Here is a 20,829-nt window from a genome sequence, read left to right on the forward strand (position 1 = left end):
CCCTTTAATATCCATACCAGACCTAAAGGGCCTGGAATGGATTTTGGAGGGCCCCCACACAATTTTTTAAAAATTTTTGGTTCAGGGTTCCCCTTAATATTCATACCAGACCCGAAGGGCCTGGTAATGGACAGGGGGGGGGACCCATGCCATTTTTTTCAATGATTTTCATCTATATTGCCAAGACCCGACAATTCAGATCGGTTTTAATTAACTTTTTTCCTTTAGAAATGTAATTTTGCTGTGGCACTGTTCTAAACACGGGAAAACTGTGCCACTTTACAGGCATACTATAGACACCCCTCAGGCACGATATTTAACCGCTTGCCAACTAGCCGCCGCAGTTTTACTGCAGCAGAATGGCACGGCTGGGTGAAACAACGTTACCTTACATCGTTTCACCTTTTGGCCACTAGGGGTGCGTGTGCCACCAGGGGGGCGTGCCCACAGCGTGTGCATGGAGCCGATTCGATGCTCCCGCGATCGCTCGTGACTTCTCTCAGGGGAGTAGAGACAGATTGTGTGTTCATACTATGTATGAACACCGATCTCTCTCTCCTTCTAGACAGTCCCACCCCCCCTTCAGTTAGAACACACCTAGGTAACACATTTAACCCCTTGATCGCCCCCTAGTGTTAACCCCTTCCCTGCTAGTGACATTTATACAGTAATCAGTGCATTTTTATAGCACTGATCGCTGTATCATTGTCACTGGTCCCAAAAATGTGTCAAAAGTGTCTGATGTGTCCGCCACAATATCGCAGTCCCGATAAAAATTGCAGATCACCCCCATTACTAGTAAAAAAAAAAAAAAATTATAATAAAAATGCCATAAATCTATCCCCTATTTTGCAGACGCTATAACTTTTGGGAAAACCGATCAATATACGCTTATTGCGATTTTTTTTTTTACCAAAAATATGTAGAAGAATACATATCGGCCTAAACTGAGGAATAACATTTTTTTTTGATAAAAAATGTGGGATATTTATTATAGCAAAAAGCAAAAGATATTGTGTTTTTTCAAAATTGTCGCTTTTTTTTGTTTATAGCACAAAAAATAAAAAACAAATACCACCAAAAGAAAACTCTATTTGTGGGAAAAAAGACGTCAATTTTGTTTGGGTACATCGTCGCATGACCGCGCAATTGTCAGTTAAAGTGACGCAGTGCCGTATCGCAAAAAATGGCCTGGTCATTGAGCAGCCAAATCTTCCGGGGCTGAAGTGGTTAAAGGAATATTTCATTTTTATTGTTTCACTTTAAGCATTATTAAAATCACTGCTCCCGAGAAAAAACGTTTTTAAAACAGTTTTTTGCATTGATACATGTCCCCTGGGGTAAGACCCAGGTCCACAAACACTTTTTATGGCAATAAATTGCATATAAGCCTTTAAAATGAGCACTTTTGGTTTTTCATGTTAATGTCCCATAGACTTTAACGGTGTTCCGCGGCTTTCGAATTTGCCACGAACACCGCATAATGTTCGCTGTTCAGCAAACAGGCGAACACCCGATGTTGGAGTTGAACTTATGTTTGACTCGAACATTAGGCTCATCCCTACAATGTAGCATGACCGCGCAATTGTCATTCAAAGTGTTACAGCACTGAAAGCTGAAAATTGGCCTGGGCAGGAAGGGGGTTTAAGTGCCGAGTAAGCAAGTGGTAAACATGTGTAGTCCCTTTTTGGTGTGGTTATGAGAAATGGCGTTCACCAAACAGGATATTACGCTAAACCTTTAGCTAAATAAAAGAACCAGAACCTTTGAAGCGTGGGTTTGATAATAAAGTTGGCAGTACCTACACCCAGGACAGGGCCTCTCTTAACAGTGGGGATTCCCTTCCTGGGAAATTAATCAGTAATCTAAACAAAGTAATTGGGAGCACAGGAACTACTGCAACCAGCCTATAACATTAATCATAAGTACATAGATAAAGACCAGTATAGAAATAATACAAGCTTAATGTAAAAAGAGATTAATAACCGTGCACACATCCAATGTACAAACAGGTTTTATCAGCAAAAGGGCCGATAGGAGTCCTGGTGGAATTGTGTACATATACTTGGGCATGCATAATTAATAATAAAGATACCTCCAGATGAATAGTTGAGTTGCAGGGACCCCTAAATTGTGTCATCGAGAATCGCGAGCTTGCCCAATCACTTTTATCAGAAAGCATTTTGCCAGCTCTTAAAGCTGGTATCAGCAGCAGCTGTGAACTTGAGTTAACTACTTGTCTACAATGCCTTTTATTAACGTAACTTAGTAGACTTTATTAAGTGGTTAATAATAGGGATGGGCTGTCTGTTCGGGTCGAACACGAGTTTGACTCGAACATTGGCTGTTCACCCGTTCCCCAAATAGCGAACAATTTGGGGTGTTCGCGCCAAATTCGAAAGCTGCGGAACACTCTTTAAAAGCCTATGGGAGAAATCAAAAGTGCTAATTTTAAAGGTTAATATGCAAGCTATTGTCATAAAGTGTTTGGGGACCCGGGTCCTGCCCCAGGGGGCATGTATCAATGCAAAAAAAAGTTTTAAAAACTGCTGTTTTTTCGGGAGCAGTGATTTTAATAATGCTTAAAGTGAAACGATAAAAGTGAAATATTCCTTTAAATTTCGTACCTGGGGGGTGTCTATAGTATGCCTGTAAAGTGGCGCATGTTTCCCGTGTTTACAACAGTCCGAGAGGAAAATGACATTTCTAAAGGAAAAAAAAGAAATTTAAAAGTACTAGCGGTAGCGCCGGCTGCTATAAATTGTCGGGTCTTCTGCAATACTCATAAAAGTCATTGTAAAAAACGGCCTAGGATTCCCCCACAGTGCATTACCAGGCCCTTTGGGTCTGGTATTAATATATTACAGGGAACTCCGAACCAAAATAAAAAAAAAAAAAATGTGTGGGGGCCCCACCAAATTCCATACCAGGCCCTTCAGGTCTGGTATGGATATTAAGGGGAACCCCGAAACAAAATGTTTTTAAAAAATGCGTGGGGGTTCCCCCAAATTCCATACCAGGCCCTTCAGGTCTGGTATGGATATTAAGGGTAACCGGGTGACCCCGCCCCCCTCTGACATCATGGGGAAAGCCATAGGGAAGTCCCCGTAAAGTCCCTGTGCGTCAGAGGGGGGCGGGGTCACCGGATGGCCCCGCCCTCAGTTATATAAGAACTGTCAGAAGAACAGAAACATCACACAGCGGGAACCTCTCATGGATGTGGATCATCCAGAGAACGAAGCGGGGAAGAAGAAGCCGGAGGAAGATGCAGACGAGAAGACCGAAGGAAAAAGCAGAGGATCGGAGGAAGAAGAGCAAGAAGCAGAGGAAGAAGCGGGGGGAAGAACAAGATGGAGGAAGAAAACCAAATGAAACCATGGAGGAAGAAAACCGAATGAAGACCAGAAGAAGATGGAAGAAGAAGCGGTAAAAAAGACATTAATAATGGGAGGCTCCCGCTGTGCGACGCTTCTCGTTTTCTGACGGTTCTTAAATAACGGAGGGCGGGGCCACCCGGTGACTCCGCCCCCTCTGACGCACGGGGACTTGACGGGGACTTCCCCAAGGCTTTCCTCGTGACGTCAGAGGGGGCAGGATCACCCATTACGTAACGGGTGACCCCCCCGACGTCACGGGGAAAGCCACAGGGAAGTCCCCGTCAAGTCCCCGTGCGTCAGAGGGGGCGGGGTCACCAGGTGGCCCCGCCCTCCTTTATTTAAGAACCGTCAGAAGACGAGAAGCGTCACACAGTGGGAGCCTCCCATCATGGATGCGGAGCAGCCCGAGCACGAAGAAGGGAAGAAGACGCCGCGGAGGAAGATGCCAGACGAGAACACCGGAGCAAGAAGCAGAGGATCGGAGGAAGAAGAAGAAGAATATGGAGGAAGAAACCGAAGGAAGATAGAAGATAGAAGAAAGAAGATAGAAGAAAGAAGAAGCATTTAAATAAAGGAATTGTCAAAAACCGTCCCTTGTCTTTTTTAACATTTTTGACACTTTTTTAGTGAAATGGTAGGGGTACCATTACCATTTCACACGGGAGGGCGGGATCTGGGGGTCCCCTTGTTAAAAGGGGCTTCCAGATTCCGATACACCCCCCGCCCACATACCCCCACAACCACCGGGCAAGGGTTGTTAGGAGGACCCCCACAACATTTTTTTTTTTTTTTGGGGGCGTTCTCCTTAATATCCATACCAGACCTGAAGAGCCTGATATGGGATTTGGGGGGACCCGCACGCATTGTTTTTTGAATTCTGGTTCGGGGTTCCCCTTAATATTCATACCAGACCCAAAGTGACTGGTAATGCACTGTGGGGGAATCCCAGGCCGTTTCTTTCAATGACTTTTATGTGTATTGCAGAGACCCGACAATTCATTATATCAGCCGGCACTACCGCTAGTACTCATTTTGCTCTCGGACTGTTGTAAACACGGGAAACATGCGCCACTTTACAGGCATACTATAGACACCCCCCAGGCACGAAATTTAAAGGACTATTTCACTTTTATTGATTCACTTTAAGCATTATTAAAATCACTGCTCCCGAAAAAATGTTATTTTTTGATCACCTCTCCGGTTTTAATCTTTTGTACTATAAACAAAAAAAGACCGACAATTTTGAAAAAAAACTTTTTTTTTTTAACTTTCTGCTATAATACATATCCAAAAAAAATATAAAAAAAAACAAATGTATTCATCAGTTTAGGTCAATATATATTCTTCTACATATTCTTGGTAACAAAAAATCGCAATAGGTGTATATTGATTGGTTTGCGCAAAAGTTATCGCATCTACAAACTATGGGATAGATTTAGGGACTTTTATATTTTTTTATTGTTTTTACTGGTAATAGCGGTGATCTGCAATTTTTAGCGGGATTGCAACATTGCAGCGGATAAATCTGCCCCCAAATCACACTTTTTGGGGACCAGTGACATTATTACATTGATCAGTGCTCTAAAAATGCACTGATCAATGTATAGATGACACTGGCAGGGAAGGGGTTAACACTAGGGGGCAAACAAGTGTGTTCACTGGGTGTGTTCTAACTGTAGGGGGGATGGGCTACCAGGGACATGACAGAGATAGCTGTTCCCGATCACTAGGAACAGAAGATCTCTGTCATCTGGCAGAACAGGGAATCGCCTTGTTTACAGATCCCCGTTCTGCCTCTGTATACTGCGATCATGGGTTGCCGGCAGACATCGAGTCCGCCGGACCCACGGGCACGCTGCCATGGCATGTGGCGGGCGCGCGCGCCTGATATCTCCTGTGCAAAGACAGACGTACACCTACGGCGGTTTGTGCAGGAGAGCCGACCTGCCTCAGTATAATGACGGTGGCTGGTTGGCGAGTGGTAAAAGTATAAACTTTTGAAGATAAATTTCCCACATCTAGCTCTAAAAAGATCTTCTGAAAACTTCAAAGGTATATTTTAGATGTTCAGGGTAGCTCAGGCTAAAAAGCATAAATTAGTCCCATAATCATTCTTTCTGATACAAAATAAGAGTGCTATATGAAAAAAATACACTATACCAATATGCTGGTATTTCCTGCCAATGCAGCATAAATATGGTATATTTGTTTTTGAAATGTAATAATGTGCAAAGTGGGTGGGGCTTTAGGTTACATAATCTAACGTTGAATGTCCAATATCTCAACAACACAACAAACAGAAGTTTGTTTTTGTGGTACAAATCAGCACAAATGCAGCACAAACAAATTGTATAATTGTTTTTAAAATGTAATAACGTGGTGCAAAGTGGGAGAGGTTTCATCAACTATAATGCGCAATATCTCTGAAACCAAACCAGCACATACATTCGTTTTTGCAGCACAAATCGGCACAGATGCAATGCAAATGAATGCTATCTTTGTTTTTAAATTTTAATAACATTGGGTGCAAAGTGGGCAATACTTGATGTTACATAATCTGAATTTGAATTCCAATATCTCAAAAACCGAACTGGCTGAAACAATCATTTTTGTGGCACAAAATAGTTTTTAAGCTTAACAGCCGGTGGTCCCTCACGCTGCCTTTTGGTTGCGTATTGCAGAATGTAGTAAGCACAAACTTTGCATGTGCACAAGTGAGCTGTCTTAATAGGTGTATAATGTGGATAGGGGATATTATTGCACTAACTCAATTAATGAAGAAAAATGAACAGCTGCTACATAAGAAGGTGACAAAATTCAATGCAAAAGATCAGTGAAAAATGTAGCGCTAAAAAATATAAAACAATAAACATTGAACAATATATCAAGTATTGTGTGTAAATAATAAAAACTTTGTGATAAAAATCAATCTCAAATATAAGGAATATGAAACAGAACATGTATATAATGAGCAGGGATGAGCTGAACACCCCCCGGTTCGGTTCGCACCAGAACATGCGAACAGGCAAGTCTATGGGACTCAAACATGAATAATCAAAAGTGCTAATTTTAAAGGCTTATATGCAAGTTATTGTCATAAAAAGTGTTTGGGGACCTGGGTCCTGCCCCAGGGGACATGGATCAATGCAAAAAAAAGTTTTAAAAACGGACGTTTTTTTGGGAGCAGTGATTTTAATAATGCTTAAAGTGAAACAATGAAAGTGTAATATTCCTTTACATTTCGTACCTGGGGGGTGTCTATAGTATGCCTGTAAACGGGGGCATGTTTCCCGTGTTTAGAACAGTCTGACAGCAAAATGACATTTCAAAGGAAAAAAAGTCATTTAAAAGTACTCGCGGCTATATGAATTGTCGGTCCGACGATACACATAAAAGTTCATTGATAAAAACGGCATGGGATTTCCCCACAGTGGAACCCCACGCCCAAATTTTTTAAAAAATGGCGTGCGGCCCCCCTAAAAATCCATACCAGACCCTTATCCGAGCACGCAACCTGGCAGGCCGCAGGAAAAGAGGGGGGCGAGAATAATGCTGTTCACAGGTATATGTAGTACATCTGCTAGATAAAGTAGTTTAGAGGCAAGAGGGTATAGGCACATGTAGAGAAGACTGGCCAGTCATTATGGGCATTGAATTAAGTAAGGGAATGAAGGGTAAGAGACCCTCAAAAATGCCCAGCGCAAGAGGAGCGCTATATATGAACCGAAGGTGCGGTTCCGCCTATACTGAGCCCCTAGATAAATGGTTAACGTGGACAGGGATCCACAATGGGTAACTGGGTTACCAAGGTCCACAGGGACTAAGAATCATGCAGAGTAAACAGCTAGAGAAACAGCTATCTATGTGAGCAGGATGGATCAAGGGTGACATTAACACTAGACAGAAAGGGACATTTTCATGTTAAGTTGTGGGATGAATTTGGGGTCAGGCACTACAACTAGTAAAATCAGAAACAGAGAAATGAGAATTAAAACAGAATACTTTATATGTTGTCAGAGAGGGAAGATGGGATGAGCACTCTGGCTGCCCGTCTGATCATAGAAGCTAGATATAAAAGATATCTGAACAAAATAAGGAATGCAGAATTTAAGGCAGGGAAATATTAAAGAGTTAAAAGAAAGTGAGAGAATGATATGCATGTGTAGTGTACAAATGAGAAAATGGGGTAAGCGATTTTAGAGAGATATTGGTGTATGTGTGTGCAAATGCTGGGACCTTTAGTGCTATCTCTTGTGTGTATCATGTACGCAGATGTGACCCCCTCCTTTGTGCTCTCATGAAACAATGTGGCTGGGATGAGAGGTCAGTGATAAGCTGGAAGGACACCATGCCAATTCCAGTTTTTTTAGACAAAACATTTATAACAAAATGTGCCGGGTTAACGAATCTAATGGTAAACAATGTGATCACAATTATTTTTTGAATCTGTTTTCCAAACATGGTAAAATGAAGGTTACATTTAACCGTGTATTACACATATTGAACATCCTTTGATAGTGGAAACAGTGCATTTAAAAAAGGGAAATTAAGTAAAATGAAGTAATAATGAGTATTAATTTCTAATATGAGTTTAACAATTTTATTAATAATATAGATATATTGAAACAGGTTTAGACAACCATTGGTTGGAAATGAAATCCAGGTTATTGGGGAAATTTGTAAAAACGGGATTAATTTGGATTAAGATAACAATTTTGTAATTTTACATTTATTCAATAAGCCCTTATTGAGAGAAAAAAAAAGATTAAGATGAGGTTGTTATTTGGAATACAGCTGCCATAATATTTAACAAAGACAAGATGGATGGATACATAAGAAGTTTTTCTACAAAAATGAAATTTTAAGGTTTCTTGATAATAATTTGATGTGCGGTCCATGATGTGAGAGTAATAATAAATAAAATTTAAATATAACAGACCCATCACATCAAGTCCACACACCCTGTTAGGATAGATGCCACCTGCAGCCAGTTGTTTTTTAGTTTTTGATGCTTTATGGTCCATCATACAGATTCTTGGTCCTTTTGTTTTATTTATTTTTATTTTTTGAAATCCAAAGCATAATGTGTGGATTGTGAAATGATGTGCCCCTTTTCCTTGTAAGTACAGTGGTATAAGCAAAAGAATAGTTTGGATTTATGGGCATCTCTCCATGACCGCAGGGTATTGTTATCATTTATTATATTGCCAGGAAGAAGTTGTCTTTTGAAACATGGAACTGGAGTTCTTACACAAACAGTGTGATAGAAAACAAGCCATTGTAATATATTTATGCAAGCTGGACCCAGTAATGGAGGGATCATCCCGATATATCAGAGCTGTAGCTTTATGCAAAGGTGCTATTAGACAAAGTTAGATATTGTTTTGGTCAAACATTTAATTTTTAATGGTCCGACATTTTGCGCAGCAAATATACAGCTAACTAAATGTTTGTCTAATGAAAGGTTTAAAATATGAATTTGTTTAAGTACAAATCTAACAATGAAAAATGCATACCGTATATACTCGAGTATAAGTCGATCCGAGTATAAGTCGAGGCCCTAATTTACCACAAAAAAATGGGAAAAACTTATTGACCCGAGTATAAGACGAGGGTGAGAAATGCAGAGGGTCAACGATGCCTATCTGCAGCTGTATACCTCCCTGTGTCCTGTGCATGTGTCCTGTGCATATGTGCATGTGTCATGTGTCCTGTGCATATGTGCATGTGTCATGTGTCCTGTGTATATGTGCATGTGTCATGTGTCCTGTGTATATGTGCATGTGTCATGTGTCCAGTGTATATGTGCATGTGTCATGTGTCCTGTGTCCTGTGTCCTGTGTATATGTGTCATGTGTCCTGTGTATATGTGTTATTGTGTCATGTACCTTTGTCCTGTGTATATCTGCATGTGTATATGTACCTGTGTCATGTACCTGTGTATATGTGCATGTGTCATGTACCTGTGTATATGTACCTGTGTATGTGTGCACGTGTCATGTGTATATGTACCTGTGTGCATGTGTCTGTGTGCATCCTACCTGTGTCCTGTGCATCCTCCGTGTGTCGCTCCGAACCAATCAGCGTGTGCGGCGGCCATTCACTGTTCAAAATCCGCACCTCCTCCTCGTTCATGATAGGCAGAAAACTCCATTTCCCAGCAGTCAGCGGTCAGCCTATCAAAGACATTCTCTCATCCTCATACCACGGACGAGGATGAGAGAATGTCTGTGATAGGCTGTACACTGACTGCCTATCACAGACGAGGAGGCGCAGCTTTTGAACAGTGAGAGCCGCCGCCGAGTGCTATGTAGTACACGCTGGCCGCCGTCTGCCTGCATGACACGCTGATCATGCAGACAGACGGCAGTGACTCGTGTATAAGTTGAGGGGGGAACTTTCAGCCCCAAAAAAGGGGCTGAAAAATTCGACTTATACACGAGTATATATGGTACATTTGAATCCAGCCACCTTATTGCCTCTATTGGAGGAGGCTGGAGACAAAGGAAACCACATGTGTTAAATTGATGTGGGAATCAGCTGCTGTGAGCCCAGTGCAGGACATACTCCCTGAAGACCCAGATATTAAATTTTTTGTAGATTTGAGGATGCAGTTTATCACCCAAAAGGATACTCTGTATTCATAGTCATTGGATCCTTTTTTTTCCCCAGCTCAATAAGCAGAGCTCCCATGTTTTAGCAAAGCCTGTGAGCTATAAAAAGAATGTATATTTATATAGATAGTCGAGATATAGAGACCTTTTGGTTCCATTTGAAGGGCCAGAAGTTTGTTTTTACTTCGGCAGGTAAACCAATCAAGCATGCCAAGTTAATTTGATTGGCTGTTTTCAGCCTTCCAGGTTCTTGCTGAGGTAGCCATACTAACATTAAAACTCACACATGGAAGCAGACCAGGTGACTAAGGATGCTGCATTTACAGCCCCGGACACTTGATGGGTCTGTGCAACTCACAGATTCCACCCTAGTTCTGGCCCAGTATAGCTGGGATTAATAATTCAACTTTAAGGACCCCAAAACGAGAAGAACAAGTGGTCCACAGGGGGCAACTTCTTATGAAATAGGACTTTGGAAAAGGTGATCATTTATGTCTGCCAGCCACTCTTTTCCCTCCAGCTTGACACATGGACCGTGTCATCAGTCACAAGCAGTTATGGCTGCCTTAGTAAATGAGCGTGGGATAGAGCCAGGGTTCTCCACAGTTGTTTTTATAACATACCACTTCTTGTTTTACCTTCTTGTTTTACCTTGTTTTACCTGTTACCAAAGGTCTTACCAAAAGCTGAACATCCCTTCCAGAGATTACAAAAAAAGTCAGGATCTTACGAGTATGCATTTTGTCTGTATGGACATGTTTTTTGGATGTCCAGTGGCAAATGCTACTGCAAAGGCCACAGTAAAAAGTGTTATCAGAAGTGGTTTGTAAATACAGAGTGCAGAAAGTACAGAGAGCAACAGAGGAAATCATTTTTATAGCAGAGTCCTTACTAGAAGTTTTGAGGTTTTATTTTTACACCCCCTACTGTCTACAATGTAGCAGACAAAGTAGAGTAAGAAACTAGAAAACTTTTGCCTGAATGTTTTCTTATATTTTATCAAACCCCTAAGGGGATGTTGGACTCTCTCCCTATGGGATTTGGTTTGGGAGTGTGTTACTCACTTGCTTATATTTTGTCTCAGCAGCTGAAGTCCTCCATTCGGATCTCACAGAGAACGTTGCTGATCTTTTAAGGTTTTTTAACAAACTCATTTATGTGTTTTCTCCCCAACCAGATCCTAAAAGTTTGGAAGGATCTAAAACTAAAGCCAGGTGACTTGTGGATTGTTAAGAGACATTTATATATAAGGAAATGTTTGGAGACTCATGACACCGATATTGGAGTATTAAAAGGCCGTAGCAGCCTACTTTATTTAACAAATATATCTTAAAATATCAAAACTATAAATATATAAAACATATCCATCATAAAACAGCAAAACAACAACATCTTTTAAACAGCCTGATTAATTTCTCAAGCGTTGGTCTGAGCAATAGCTTAATAATCTTCTGTGTCCAATAATAAAAACTTGCCCTGCGGTCCCATCAAATTTATCACATAGGCCTCAAGCCGACAAGCTGGCTCAGAGACTACCAATGACCGCAGTGCCCCATTATCACTTCCCGGTTAACCTCCGTTAACCGGGAACCACCATCGTGAGCCATATCAACGCTAGCTCCCAAAAAACCTACTTTTTGCCATCTTCCTTCTCTTGCCCAGACCAACGCCCGCCACCGCACCCAAGAATAAAACCTTAATCTTGGGTGCCCCTCCACACCTGAAGTGCTCTCTGTATTCCGTCTTGTAAACCTAAGCCCCACAAATCAATACCCACTTCATTCAAGTGAACCCCATCAGCCCGTAAATACCTCCAGGTTTCACGCTCAAGTTCAAGGTGTCTAACCGCCAAACCACCACTATTAATCACGAACTTGCTCACTTCCCTGTTTATTTTCTTACGTGCCCTGTTAACACCTTCTACTAACCTAGCCATCCTCCATGATGTCCGAGCCACCATGTCAGACCAGACAATCACCATCTTAGGAAAAGCTTCCTTCAACTGCCAAACATCCAACTTTATGTCTCGTTTGATGTCCACCATGGCTCTAATGCCCAAGTCATTACCGCCTACATGAATGACTAAGACGTCCGGCGGCCTATCTCGTTGTGCATAACGATGCACCTCCCCAACCAACCTATCCCACAACATGCCGGGGATCCCCAACCACTTGATACATGCCTCCCGTCTACTAAAACCCAATTGCCTACCCTCAAATCGGGCGTCCCCTCTCCGTGCCCCCCAGGACACATAAGAATGGCCCATGATCCAGACCATCCCCGGCAACGAATCTGAAAATAGAAGAAAAGAGAAAACAAACCGTACTATAAAAAACCCCTATATTCAACATTCACTAACACATCACCCCTTCTAACATAAACTGTCCAATTCTTCTTCTACAAACCTACCACCAGATGGGGCCGAACATAAAACTGAAACCTATTAGATTCCCACCTCCCAATTCGTTTCACTGCGTCCACATTCATCCCATTTCTGGCTGCTTCAGTGGCTGCTCCTATCCGAAACGAATGGGACGAGAAATCCTTCTCATCCAGACCCAACCCCCGTATGCATTTTGTAAAAACTGCCACAAATTGGAATCTAGATAAAAAATTCACCCCTTACATGTACCAAAAAGGGGCCCGGTCCCTCTGAACGAAACCTCAAAAATTCCTGAACCGCCTCCACCGGGCATAACTGCGATCCCCTCACTGGATACACCTGTACCATTCTGCCTTTACCCAGCTGATCAGTCTTTGATTTCCTTAACCACAACTTCAACCCCTCTCTTCCACACTGCACATCGTGATAATCCAGCCCCCCTTCTACTTTCTTAGAAGGGCTAACCAATTCCCCTATCCGGAAAGCCCCAAAAAACGCCAACAAATATGCCACTTTAAACAACATAACTTCGTAGGTAGATAAGCACACCCCATCTAAATGTGCTATAATACCTTGCAGGATCTCAAATGTTACCGGTCTTCTAGCATCCTTGCTAACCATCGACTTCCTATAACCCTTCATCGCCTGCCTTACCCAAAAATCCTTAGTAAAGTCCAGCTGGCCTTGTAATTTAAACAGAAAGACCAAACCCGCTACTTTCTTATTCACCACCGACACGGACACACCCTCCTCCATTTTTCTGGCAATGTAGTAAATCAACAGCAACCGTAAATCTCGACCGACTGGCTCCTCCCCTATTCCTCGTACAAACTTCATCCATTCATTCCATACCTTAGTGTATGCCGCCCATGTCGACCCACTCACCGACTTCCTTATCCATCCAGCGATGAGGCCAATGCTATCCCCCACAGCCATTCGGGACAAGGTACCCCTTGTTGCTCCGCCTCCGGCGCCAACTTCCGGAACCTGTCCCACTGGAAGCGAGACAATGCATCAGCTATAACATTTTCCACCCCCGGTAAATGGACAGCATGAATGAAATCATTCAATTGCAGACAGCGCAATACTAAGTGTTGCAACAACCTAATCACCGGGGGAGATGATGCCGTAATCCTGTTAATTACTTGCACCACCCCCAAATTGTCCCCATGGAAACGCACCTTCAGATCCCTGAATGATGCTCCCCACAGTCCCACCGCCAGCACCACTGGAAACAACTCCAGTAGCACCAGATTCTTTGTGAATCCCGCCTCTACCCATGACTGGGGCCAGGGCCCTGTGCTCCACTGTCCCTGAAAAAACGCCCCAAAACCGGTGAAACCTGCGGCATCCGTGAATAGTTCCAAGTCAAAGTTGCTGACTGGACCAGACATCCAGATTGCCCTACCGTTAAAAGCTTCCAAAAATGTATGCCACACTCTCAAGTCCGCCCTGTGCGTTTCTCTTAATCGCACGAAATGTCTCGGTGATTTGATTCCACTCGTGCTAGACACAAGCCTGCGACTAAACACCCTCCCCATCAGTAATATGCGGCATGCAAAGTTAAGCTTGCCCAATACCCACTGTAGCGTCCGTAGCTGCACTTTCCTCACTCCCAGAAGCCCTGAAATTTCCCTCTTCAGGTCTTCCAGCTTATCATCCGGCAGTCTGCATTCCATCGCATTCGAATCCAGGACAATGCCCAAGAACGTGATGACCGTGCCAGGTCCCTCCGTCTTGTCAGCAGCCAATGGAATGCCAAATCTATCTGCGATGTGTTCCAGCGTGGCTAGCAGCACAGCGCAGATCCTTGAGGACACCGGACCTATACAGAGGAAATCGTCTAGGTAACGAATTACAGAATTCACCCCCGACACATCCCGCACAACCCATTCCACAAAAGAGCTAAATTGCTCAAATATCGCTCACGATATTGAGCAGCCCATGGGTAGGCAATTATCAACGTAAAATTCGTTGTTCCAATGACACCCCAGTAACCGAAAACTGTCTGGGTGCACCGGCAGTAGCCTGAAAGCGGATTCCACATCCGCTTTTGCCATCAGGGCTCCCTTCCCGTAACGACGGACCCATCCCACTGCCGCATCGAATGAGTTATAGGTCACGGAGCACGCCCCCTGGTCTGTAGCATCATTCACCGACCCCCCTTTTGGGAAAGATAGATGATGAATTAGCCTGAATTTTCCCGGTTCCTCTTTTGGGACCACCCCCAGCGGCGATACCACCAGATCGTCAAACGGCGCCACTGGAAATGGGCCACCCATCCGCCCCAATGCAACCTCCTTCCTCAGCTTCTCTGAAACTACGTCCGGGTGTTACATTGCTGACCGTAAATTGCGCGGAACCAATGGGATAACCGTCAATTTGCATGGGATCCGAAAACCAACCGAGAAACCTGCCTCCAACAATTGTACTGCTGCCTTGTCCGGATACCTACCTAGAAACGGCCGCATCCTTTCCACCTTCACCGGGGTCCTCCCTTTTGTTTGCAGTCTCCCCTGGACGACCTTTGCCCTGTTTAAAACATCTTGACCCAGGGTGAGAGCCCCCACATCCTGAACACTTGTGTTTATACTTACATGCGACTCCAAACCTGCATGTCCCGGTGTTGTATTGCCAACAAACCCCTTTTTTGTTTCCGACCGGATGTCCCTGGGTCGAAGGTCCACCGGCCCCCCCCTGAAAAAACTGATTGGGGGCCCTCGCCGTCGTCATCAATCTCATCCATAGGCTGATGTCCTTGTGATCCCAACGCAGTGCCGGCCTAACCGCCCTCCGTTGTCGGAACTGTTCATCATACCTCAACCACGCTGTGCCCCCATAAACTCTGTACGCCTTACCAATAGCATCTTGATAACAAAACAGCGCCGAACAATGCTCGGGTTGCTTTTCACCTATAACACTTGCCATAATCGCAAACGCCTGCAACCAGTTGGCAAATGTTCTAGAGATTAAACGATATCTCCTCTTCTCCTCGTCCTCCTTCTTAGAATCATCCGGCTTTACCCTATCAAGATTGAATTTTTCCAATGGTAGCAGTGAAAAAATTTCCACATACTCACCTTTCCACAGTTTTTCACGCACCTCTTGTTTCAAATGCGACCCTACCGGTCCCTCATAACAAACATAGACTTCGCATTTTGCCGCGTCAGCCAACCTTGTTATGTCCTGCCCGCCTGCTGCCTCCGCAGTTTTTTCCGTCCCTTGCGCGGCCCCACTCACCGTCACCACCGGGTTGGGCGAGGCAACTGCTGCCTGAACAACCGGCCCCCCGTTTTTTCCTGCTCCACCTGTTGCCCCTACCGCCCGGCATCCCCCGGTGGAACCCATGCTGACGCCAGGCCCGTGCGATCCTTTTTAGCCACTTCAAAACACTGCACCAGCTCTTTTATGCCTGCCAAAAAACTCCCTAAGCCAGAGGCCCCCCCCTTACTTCATTCACTTTGCTAACCGCACTCACTCCTGCAACCCCCAGCCCCCCATTACTAGGCAGACCTGCATCAGAAATAGTGACATTAGACTCACCAGGCTGCACAGGCGTCACCTCATCAGCCGGACTTCTGTTCTCCACCGCTGCAGTCCTCCTGGAAGCGGGGGGGCGATTCTTCCTCTGACCTGGACCGCTCACCCTCCACATTGCACTCCCCTTCTTCCTCTTCCGCTGATGAAGGCCCACCCGGCTTGGTCGCCAAGGTTGCCGCTGAAACTGCAGCCGGACGCCCCGCCTCCACGCATCCCATCTGCTAGCTGATTTTTCCTGTACCTAGCCTGTACCGGTGTGTGAGACCACAGTCCTGCCATCAGGTATTTGTGCTGCTCTCCCAGGCCGACCTCTCTCACCCCGTCTGCAATCCCCTGCCGTGGAACAAGCAGGCCTGGGGATCTCTCCACGTGTTCCCTTGCACACCTCCGACTCACTCACTCTGGGGGCGGGGCTCACGCTCCTCTCCGCTCTGGATCCAGTAGGCCGCCGCGCCGCTCCTGCTCCATCTCGCCGACCGCTCTGCCTTCCGACATCCCTTCTCAGCCATCCATCCACCTCACTTGCCACTCTTTTAGGCAGCGGGCCCGCCGAGGGACCGGTGTGAGTCCCGGGCTGCCGCTGGTCAGGGGAAAACCTTTCAGGGGGCCGCGACCGCCGCGTCCTGGTGCCGCTCGTTCCCCCCTGCCAGCTGCAGGCTCTGTCCCCCGTACAGTTGCGTCGATGGTGTCCTGGAGCCAGGCCGCCCCTCTCACAGCTGCTTCTTCTCTGAGTTGTTCCATCAGGCGCTCCAAGTCAGCCAAGCTGCTCTTCAGGGAACTTTCTTCAGGAAACTGTTCCTCCCCCCAGGGCGGGATCAACTTATAAAGACCCTCCTAGTACCACCCTCTCGGCTAAACTATTAACAACTCCCCCCAACTTTGTTAACTCCACTGCTGCCACAGTCATGTATGCCCTCCACCTATGCATTACATGCTGTGGTTATGGGCCTTTCTATACAGCATCTATTTCATGTACAGTTTTTGCAAAACTTGAAGGAAAAGTCACCTGGATCCACACCAGACACTGCAAAAATGACTAAATTAAAGAAATCTCTGTGTTTGATTTGTTTCCCTATTGAGATCACAGTCTAGAGTACTTTTTGATTCAATTACTTTAATTGTAAGGGATATATATATTTGAAAAGTAGTTTAGCCATGTTGAAGTCATATTTGTCTTTTGTACGTCTTCCATTTTATGTAGAATTGTCTGTGTTTACATATGCTGATAAGTCAGCATGCCCACAATTCAGCTAGAAGGCCATTCTGGCCACAGTAGTGTACAGCCAGTTCTCTGTAAATATGTCTTATCAATCATTTGTTTTTCACAATGAAAAAATGAAAAAAAGTTGCTCAGCTATTATTTTCTCCACAATGGAGTTTTTTTTGCCTCTTTGGCTAGAACTACCTCCACCTAAGCGTGTGGAGGTTCCAGGTTATAGGTGATAGCAGGTATGGTTAGGGATCAAAATATTGATCAAAAGAGGGGAGACTGTAATGGAAATTTGTATGTTCTGTAAATAATTGTATTCTATTTTGTATGTATTGCACACTGCCCTCACTGTGCACACAGCACTAATAATGTTTTCAGTAAATGTTTACATTCTTTCGAGTCCTGATTAGAATTAGCCTGCTTATGTAACGCCCCTTGTTACCATAAACGTACAATTGTAATATTAATGTGATACCTACGTAATCATGTGTATAAAAACCTTCAATTGCGTCATAATAAAGCAGAACAGTTATTTGGAAAGATGCTGAGCGTACCTTTTGTGTCTGTTCCCTACTGCAGTAGTTATTATTAATTTTGAACCAATAATCAATATGAGGATAGGAGTTGCCTATCATCAATTTAACCAAGTCACCCTTAATATCCATACCATACCTGAAGGGCCTGGTATGGAAATTTAGGGGAACCCCCACGCCGTTTTTTAAAAATTTTGTTTTGGGGTTCCCCTGTGGGGAAATTCCATGCCGTTTTTATCAATGAACTTTTATGTGTATTGTCGGACCGACAATTCATATAGCTGCGAGTAGTTTTAAATGACTTTTTTACCTTTGAAATGTCATTTTGCTGTCAGACTGTTCTAAACACGGGAAACATGTGCCCCTTTACAGGCATACTATAGACACCCCCCAGGTAAGAATTTTAAACGAATATTACACATTTATTGTTTCACTTTAAGCACTATTAAAATCACTGCTCCCGAAAAAACGGCCGTTTTTAAAACTTTTTTTTGCATTGATTTTTTTTGCAGGACCCAGGTCCCCAAACACTTTTTATGACAATACCATGCATATAAGCCTTTAAAATAAGCACTTTTGATTTCTCCCATAGACTTTTAAAGGGTGTTCCGTGGCTTTCAAATTTGCTGCGAACACCCCAAATTGTTCGCTGTTCGGCGAACTTGTGAACAGCCAATGTTCGAGTAAATATACAGCATCAAATCTCGTGCGATTGCACGTTTGGCAAACATGCGTCCCGCAATTTCAGTCAAATGAAAATAATTTTTTAAGTAAATGTAACTCAATCAGAATATGGAAATGCACATACCTTAAAAGTTTTGTCTACATTACTCAATATTATACATTATTTTTGTAAATGTAAAAGATGTGTTTTAAGAACTAATGAAAATTAAGTAAGGTAAATATCAAAGTAAATTAATTAACATTTATTTTTATGTTGAAAATTATAAAATTTTTATGTTAAATTTACAAGCCACAAGAATCATTTATATCAGTGTACTTTTTCCCTGTGTTGTTCCATTTTTTTGCACATAACTTAATTTCTGTATGTATTCGTTTAGGTTCCTTTGTATGTATGGATGGGTCGTTAAAGACATGTGGTGAAAATTTCATGTCAATAGCAACTTTCAAAATATATTTAGCTAGAAAATTGGTGACGTGTTCAATACTTATTTTACTTATGAGCTATTTTTGTTACCAAAGGGATTGTGTTTATTGCTGAGATGTATGTAGCCCTAGCACACAACACAGCCAGCCTGGAGACCTGACTGTTTTGTAGAGCAGTGGATACGACTAGGGCTTTTCCTTACCCTAGCTTATGAGAGTGCAGTAAAGTAGCAGGCTGATTGGCTCACCTCTCTGTTAGACCCCTTCCGCACTGCTAGCGCAGCCATGTTAGCGGTAAAGCGCCGCTACTTTTAGCGACGCTTTACCGTAGTTTTAGCGGCGATGAAAAGCACCCCGCTAGCGGCTGAGGAAAGGGTTAAAAGCACCCATAAAGCGCAGCTGCCGAATCGCTTTGCAGGTGCTTCGTCAGCACTGCCTATTGATTTCAATGGCAGGGGCAGTGAAGGAGCGGTGTATTCATTCCTCCAGATGAAGCCACATGGGAGGTGGTGAAACTAGTAGAGGTGGAGCCTGGTGGTGGACTTCTACTACTGAGTGAGACTGTCATGTCATTTTTAATACTTTTAAAATTTCATTAAATGTGAGTTCAATGCTAGCTGGAGTGGAGTGGTTTCATTTTTAACCCCTTGGATACTGCACTATAGGAGGCACTTTCTCTAATTTTTTTTGTTCATGTGTTGCTGAACTTACCGGTAGTCATTGTAGATTTAAAGTTTGAAGCAGCACAGTGGAAGCAGTACCTACCTGCTTTTGATTACTTTCATCCTTTGAGCCACCAAGAATCTCTAACGATCCCTGGGAGGGAATGTTTGCACAGGGTGCAAGGCGTGTTTGACCCCTTGCAGGGTCATTTAAAGGAGGTGAGCGAGCATTGCATGAGGTGGTGGGAGCACTCCGTTCATGGAGGTTGTCTGAAGATATCACACAAGCTTGTTTTTTTCTTTTTTTGCACAACGTGGATTCATTCATTTTATGTTTTTGGACTTTTTTCATATTATTGCAATATCAGTGTTTATCACTATAATTGTTTATTTCACTTTTACAGCGCTGTCACACTTATATTGTTTTTTACTGATTTCTGTGGGAGCACATTAGTGACAGCTGCAGTAAAAAGTTATCACTATTATATGTTTTTCTAAGTTTCACATTTCACACCATATTAGCGCGCAACTACCTCAATTTTCATTTACACCGCTCCTTCACCACCCCAAAGACTCTGCTTGCAGGACTATTTTTTCAGTCCTGCAAGCACACAGCCCCAGTGTAAAAGCACTCAGGCTTTCACACTGGGGAGACTTGAGAGGCGTTTTCAGGTGTTTTACAGGTGCTATATTTAGCCCTAAAGCGCCTGAAAAATGCTTCAGTGTGAAAGGGGTCTTTCTCTATTTTCTCCTCTATTTATCTTGTTCCTGTTGATGCAATCAATACAAATGGTGTGCTTCTTGCTTTTTCCTCTTTCAGTCTGAGCTCTGCTGTACAGGTACACCAAATGAATGATGTCCAACCAATGTCACATTGGAAATCATTTAGTAAAGTGTTGAAAGAAACCTTGCCTCCATTTAATATGTGGAAGATGAAAGCATGTAGAATGGGGCATTTGGCAAATGGCTGCATGCAGTCAACAACAGCAATTAAGCCTTATAATATGCTGTACTGTACCTTTGTGTGAAATCAGCAAATACCTAGAGGAAAACCTTTTATAACAGTCGGTTCCGGATAAGAGTGGTGGTGGTAAGTTAGAGCAGGTCAGTCAGTGGTGGTCCCCACAAGGGGTTCCTCCGATACAAAGTTTGTGTAGCTTGGGCACCCACCCGTGCGTCACATGCCCCAGGTGACATGAGAACTGAACCTAAAACCATGGAATCAGCAGAGGCTGTATTAAAGTGAATTGGATACTCGTATCTAGGACATAAGCCTGAGAAGTGGAACCATTAAAGTGGTTTGTAAAACTTTCTCATATACCCAGTGAAGTGACTGGCCTCAAGTGATACACAGAGATGAACAAATCCTCCCACATAAGTTTTACTTCTCCACAGCTGTTTAA

The sequence above is a fragment of the Aquarana catesbeiana genome, linkage group LG07 (genome assembly GCF_042186555.1).
Source record: "Aquarana catesbeiana isolate 2022-GZ linkage group LG07, ASM4218655v1, whole genome shotgun sequence".
Taxonomy (NCBI): Eukaryota; Metazoa; Chordata; class Amphibia; order Anura; family Ranidae; genus Aquarana; species Aquarana catesbeiana.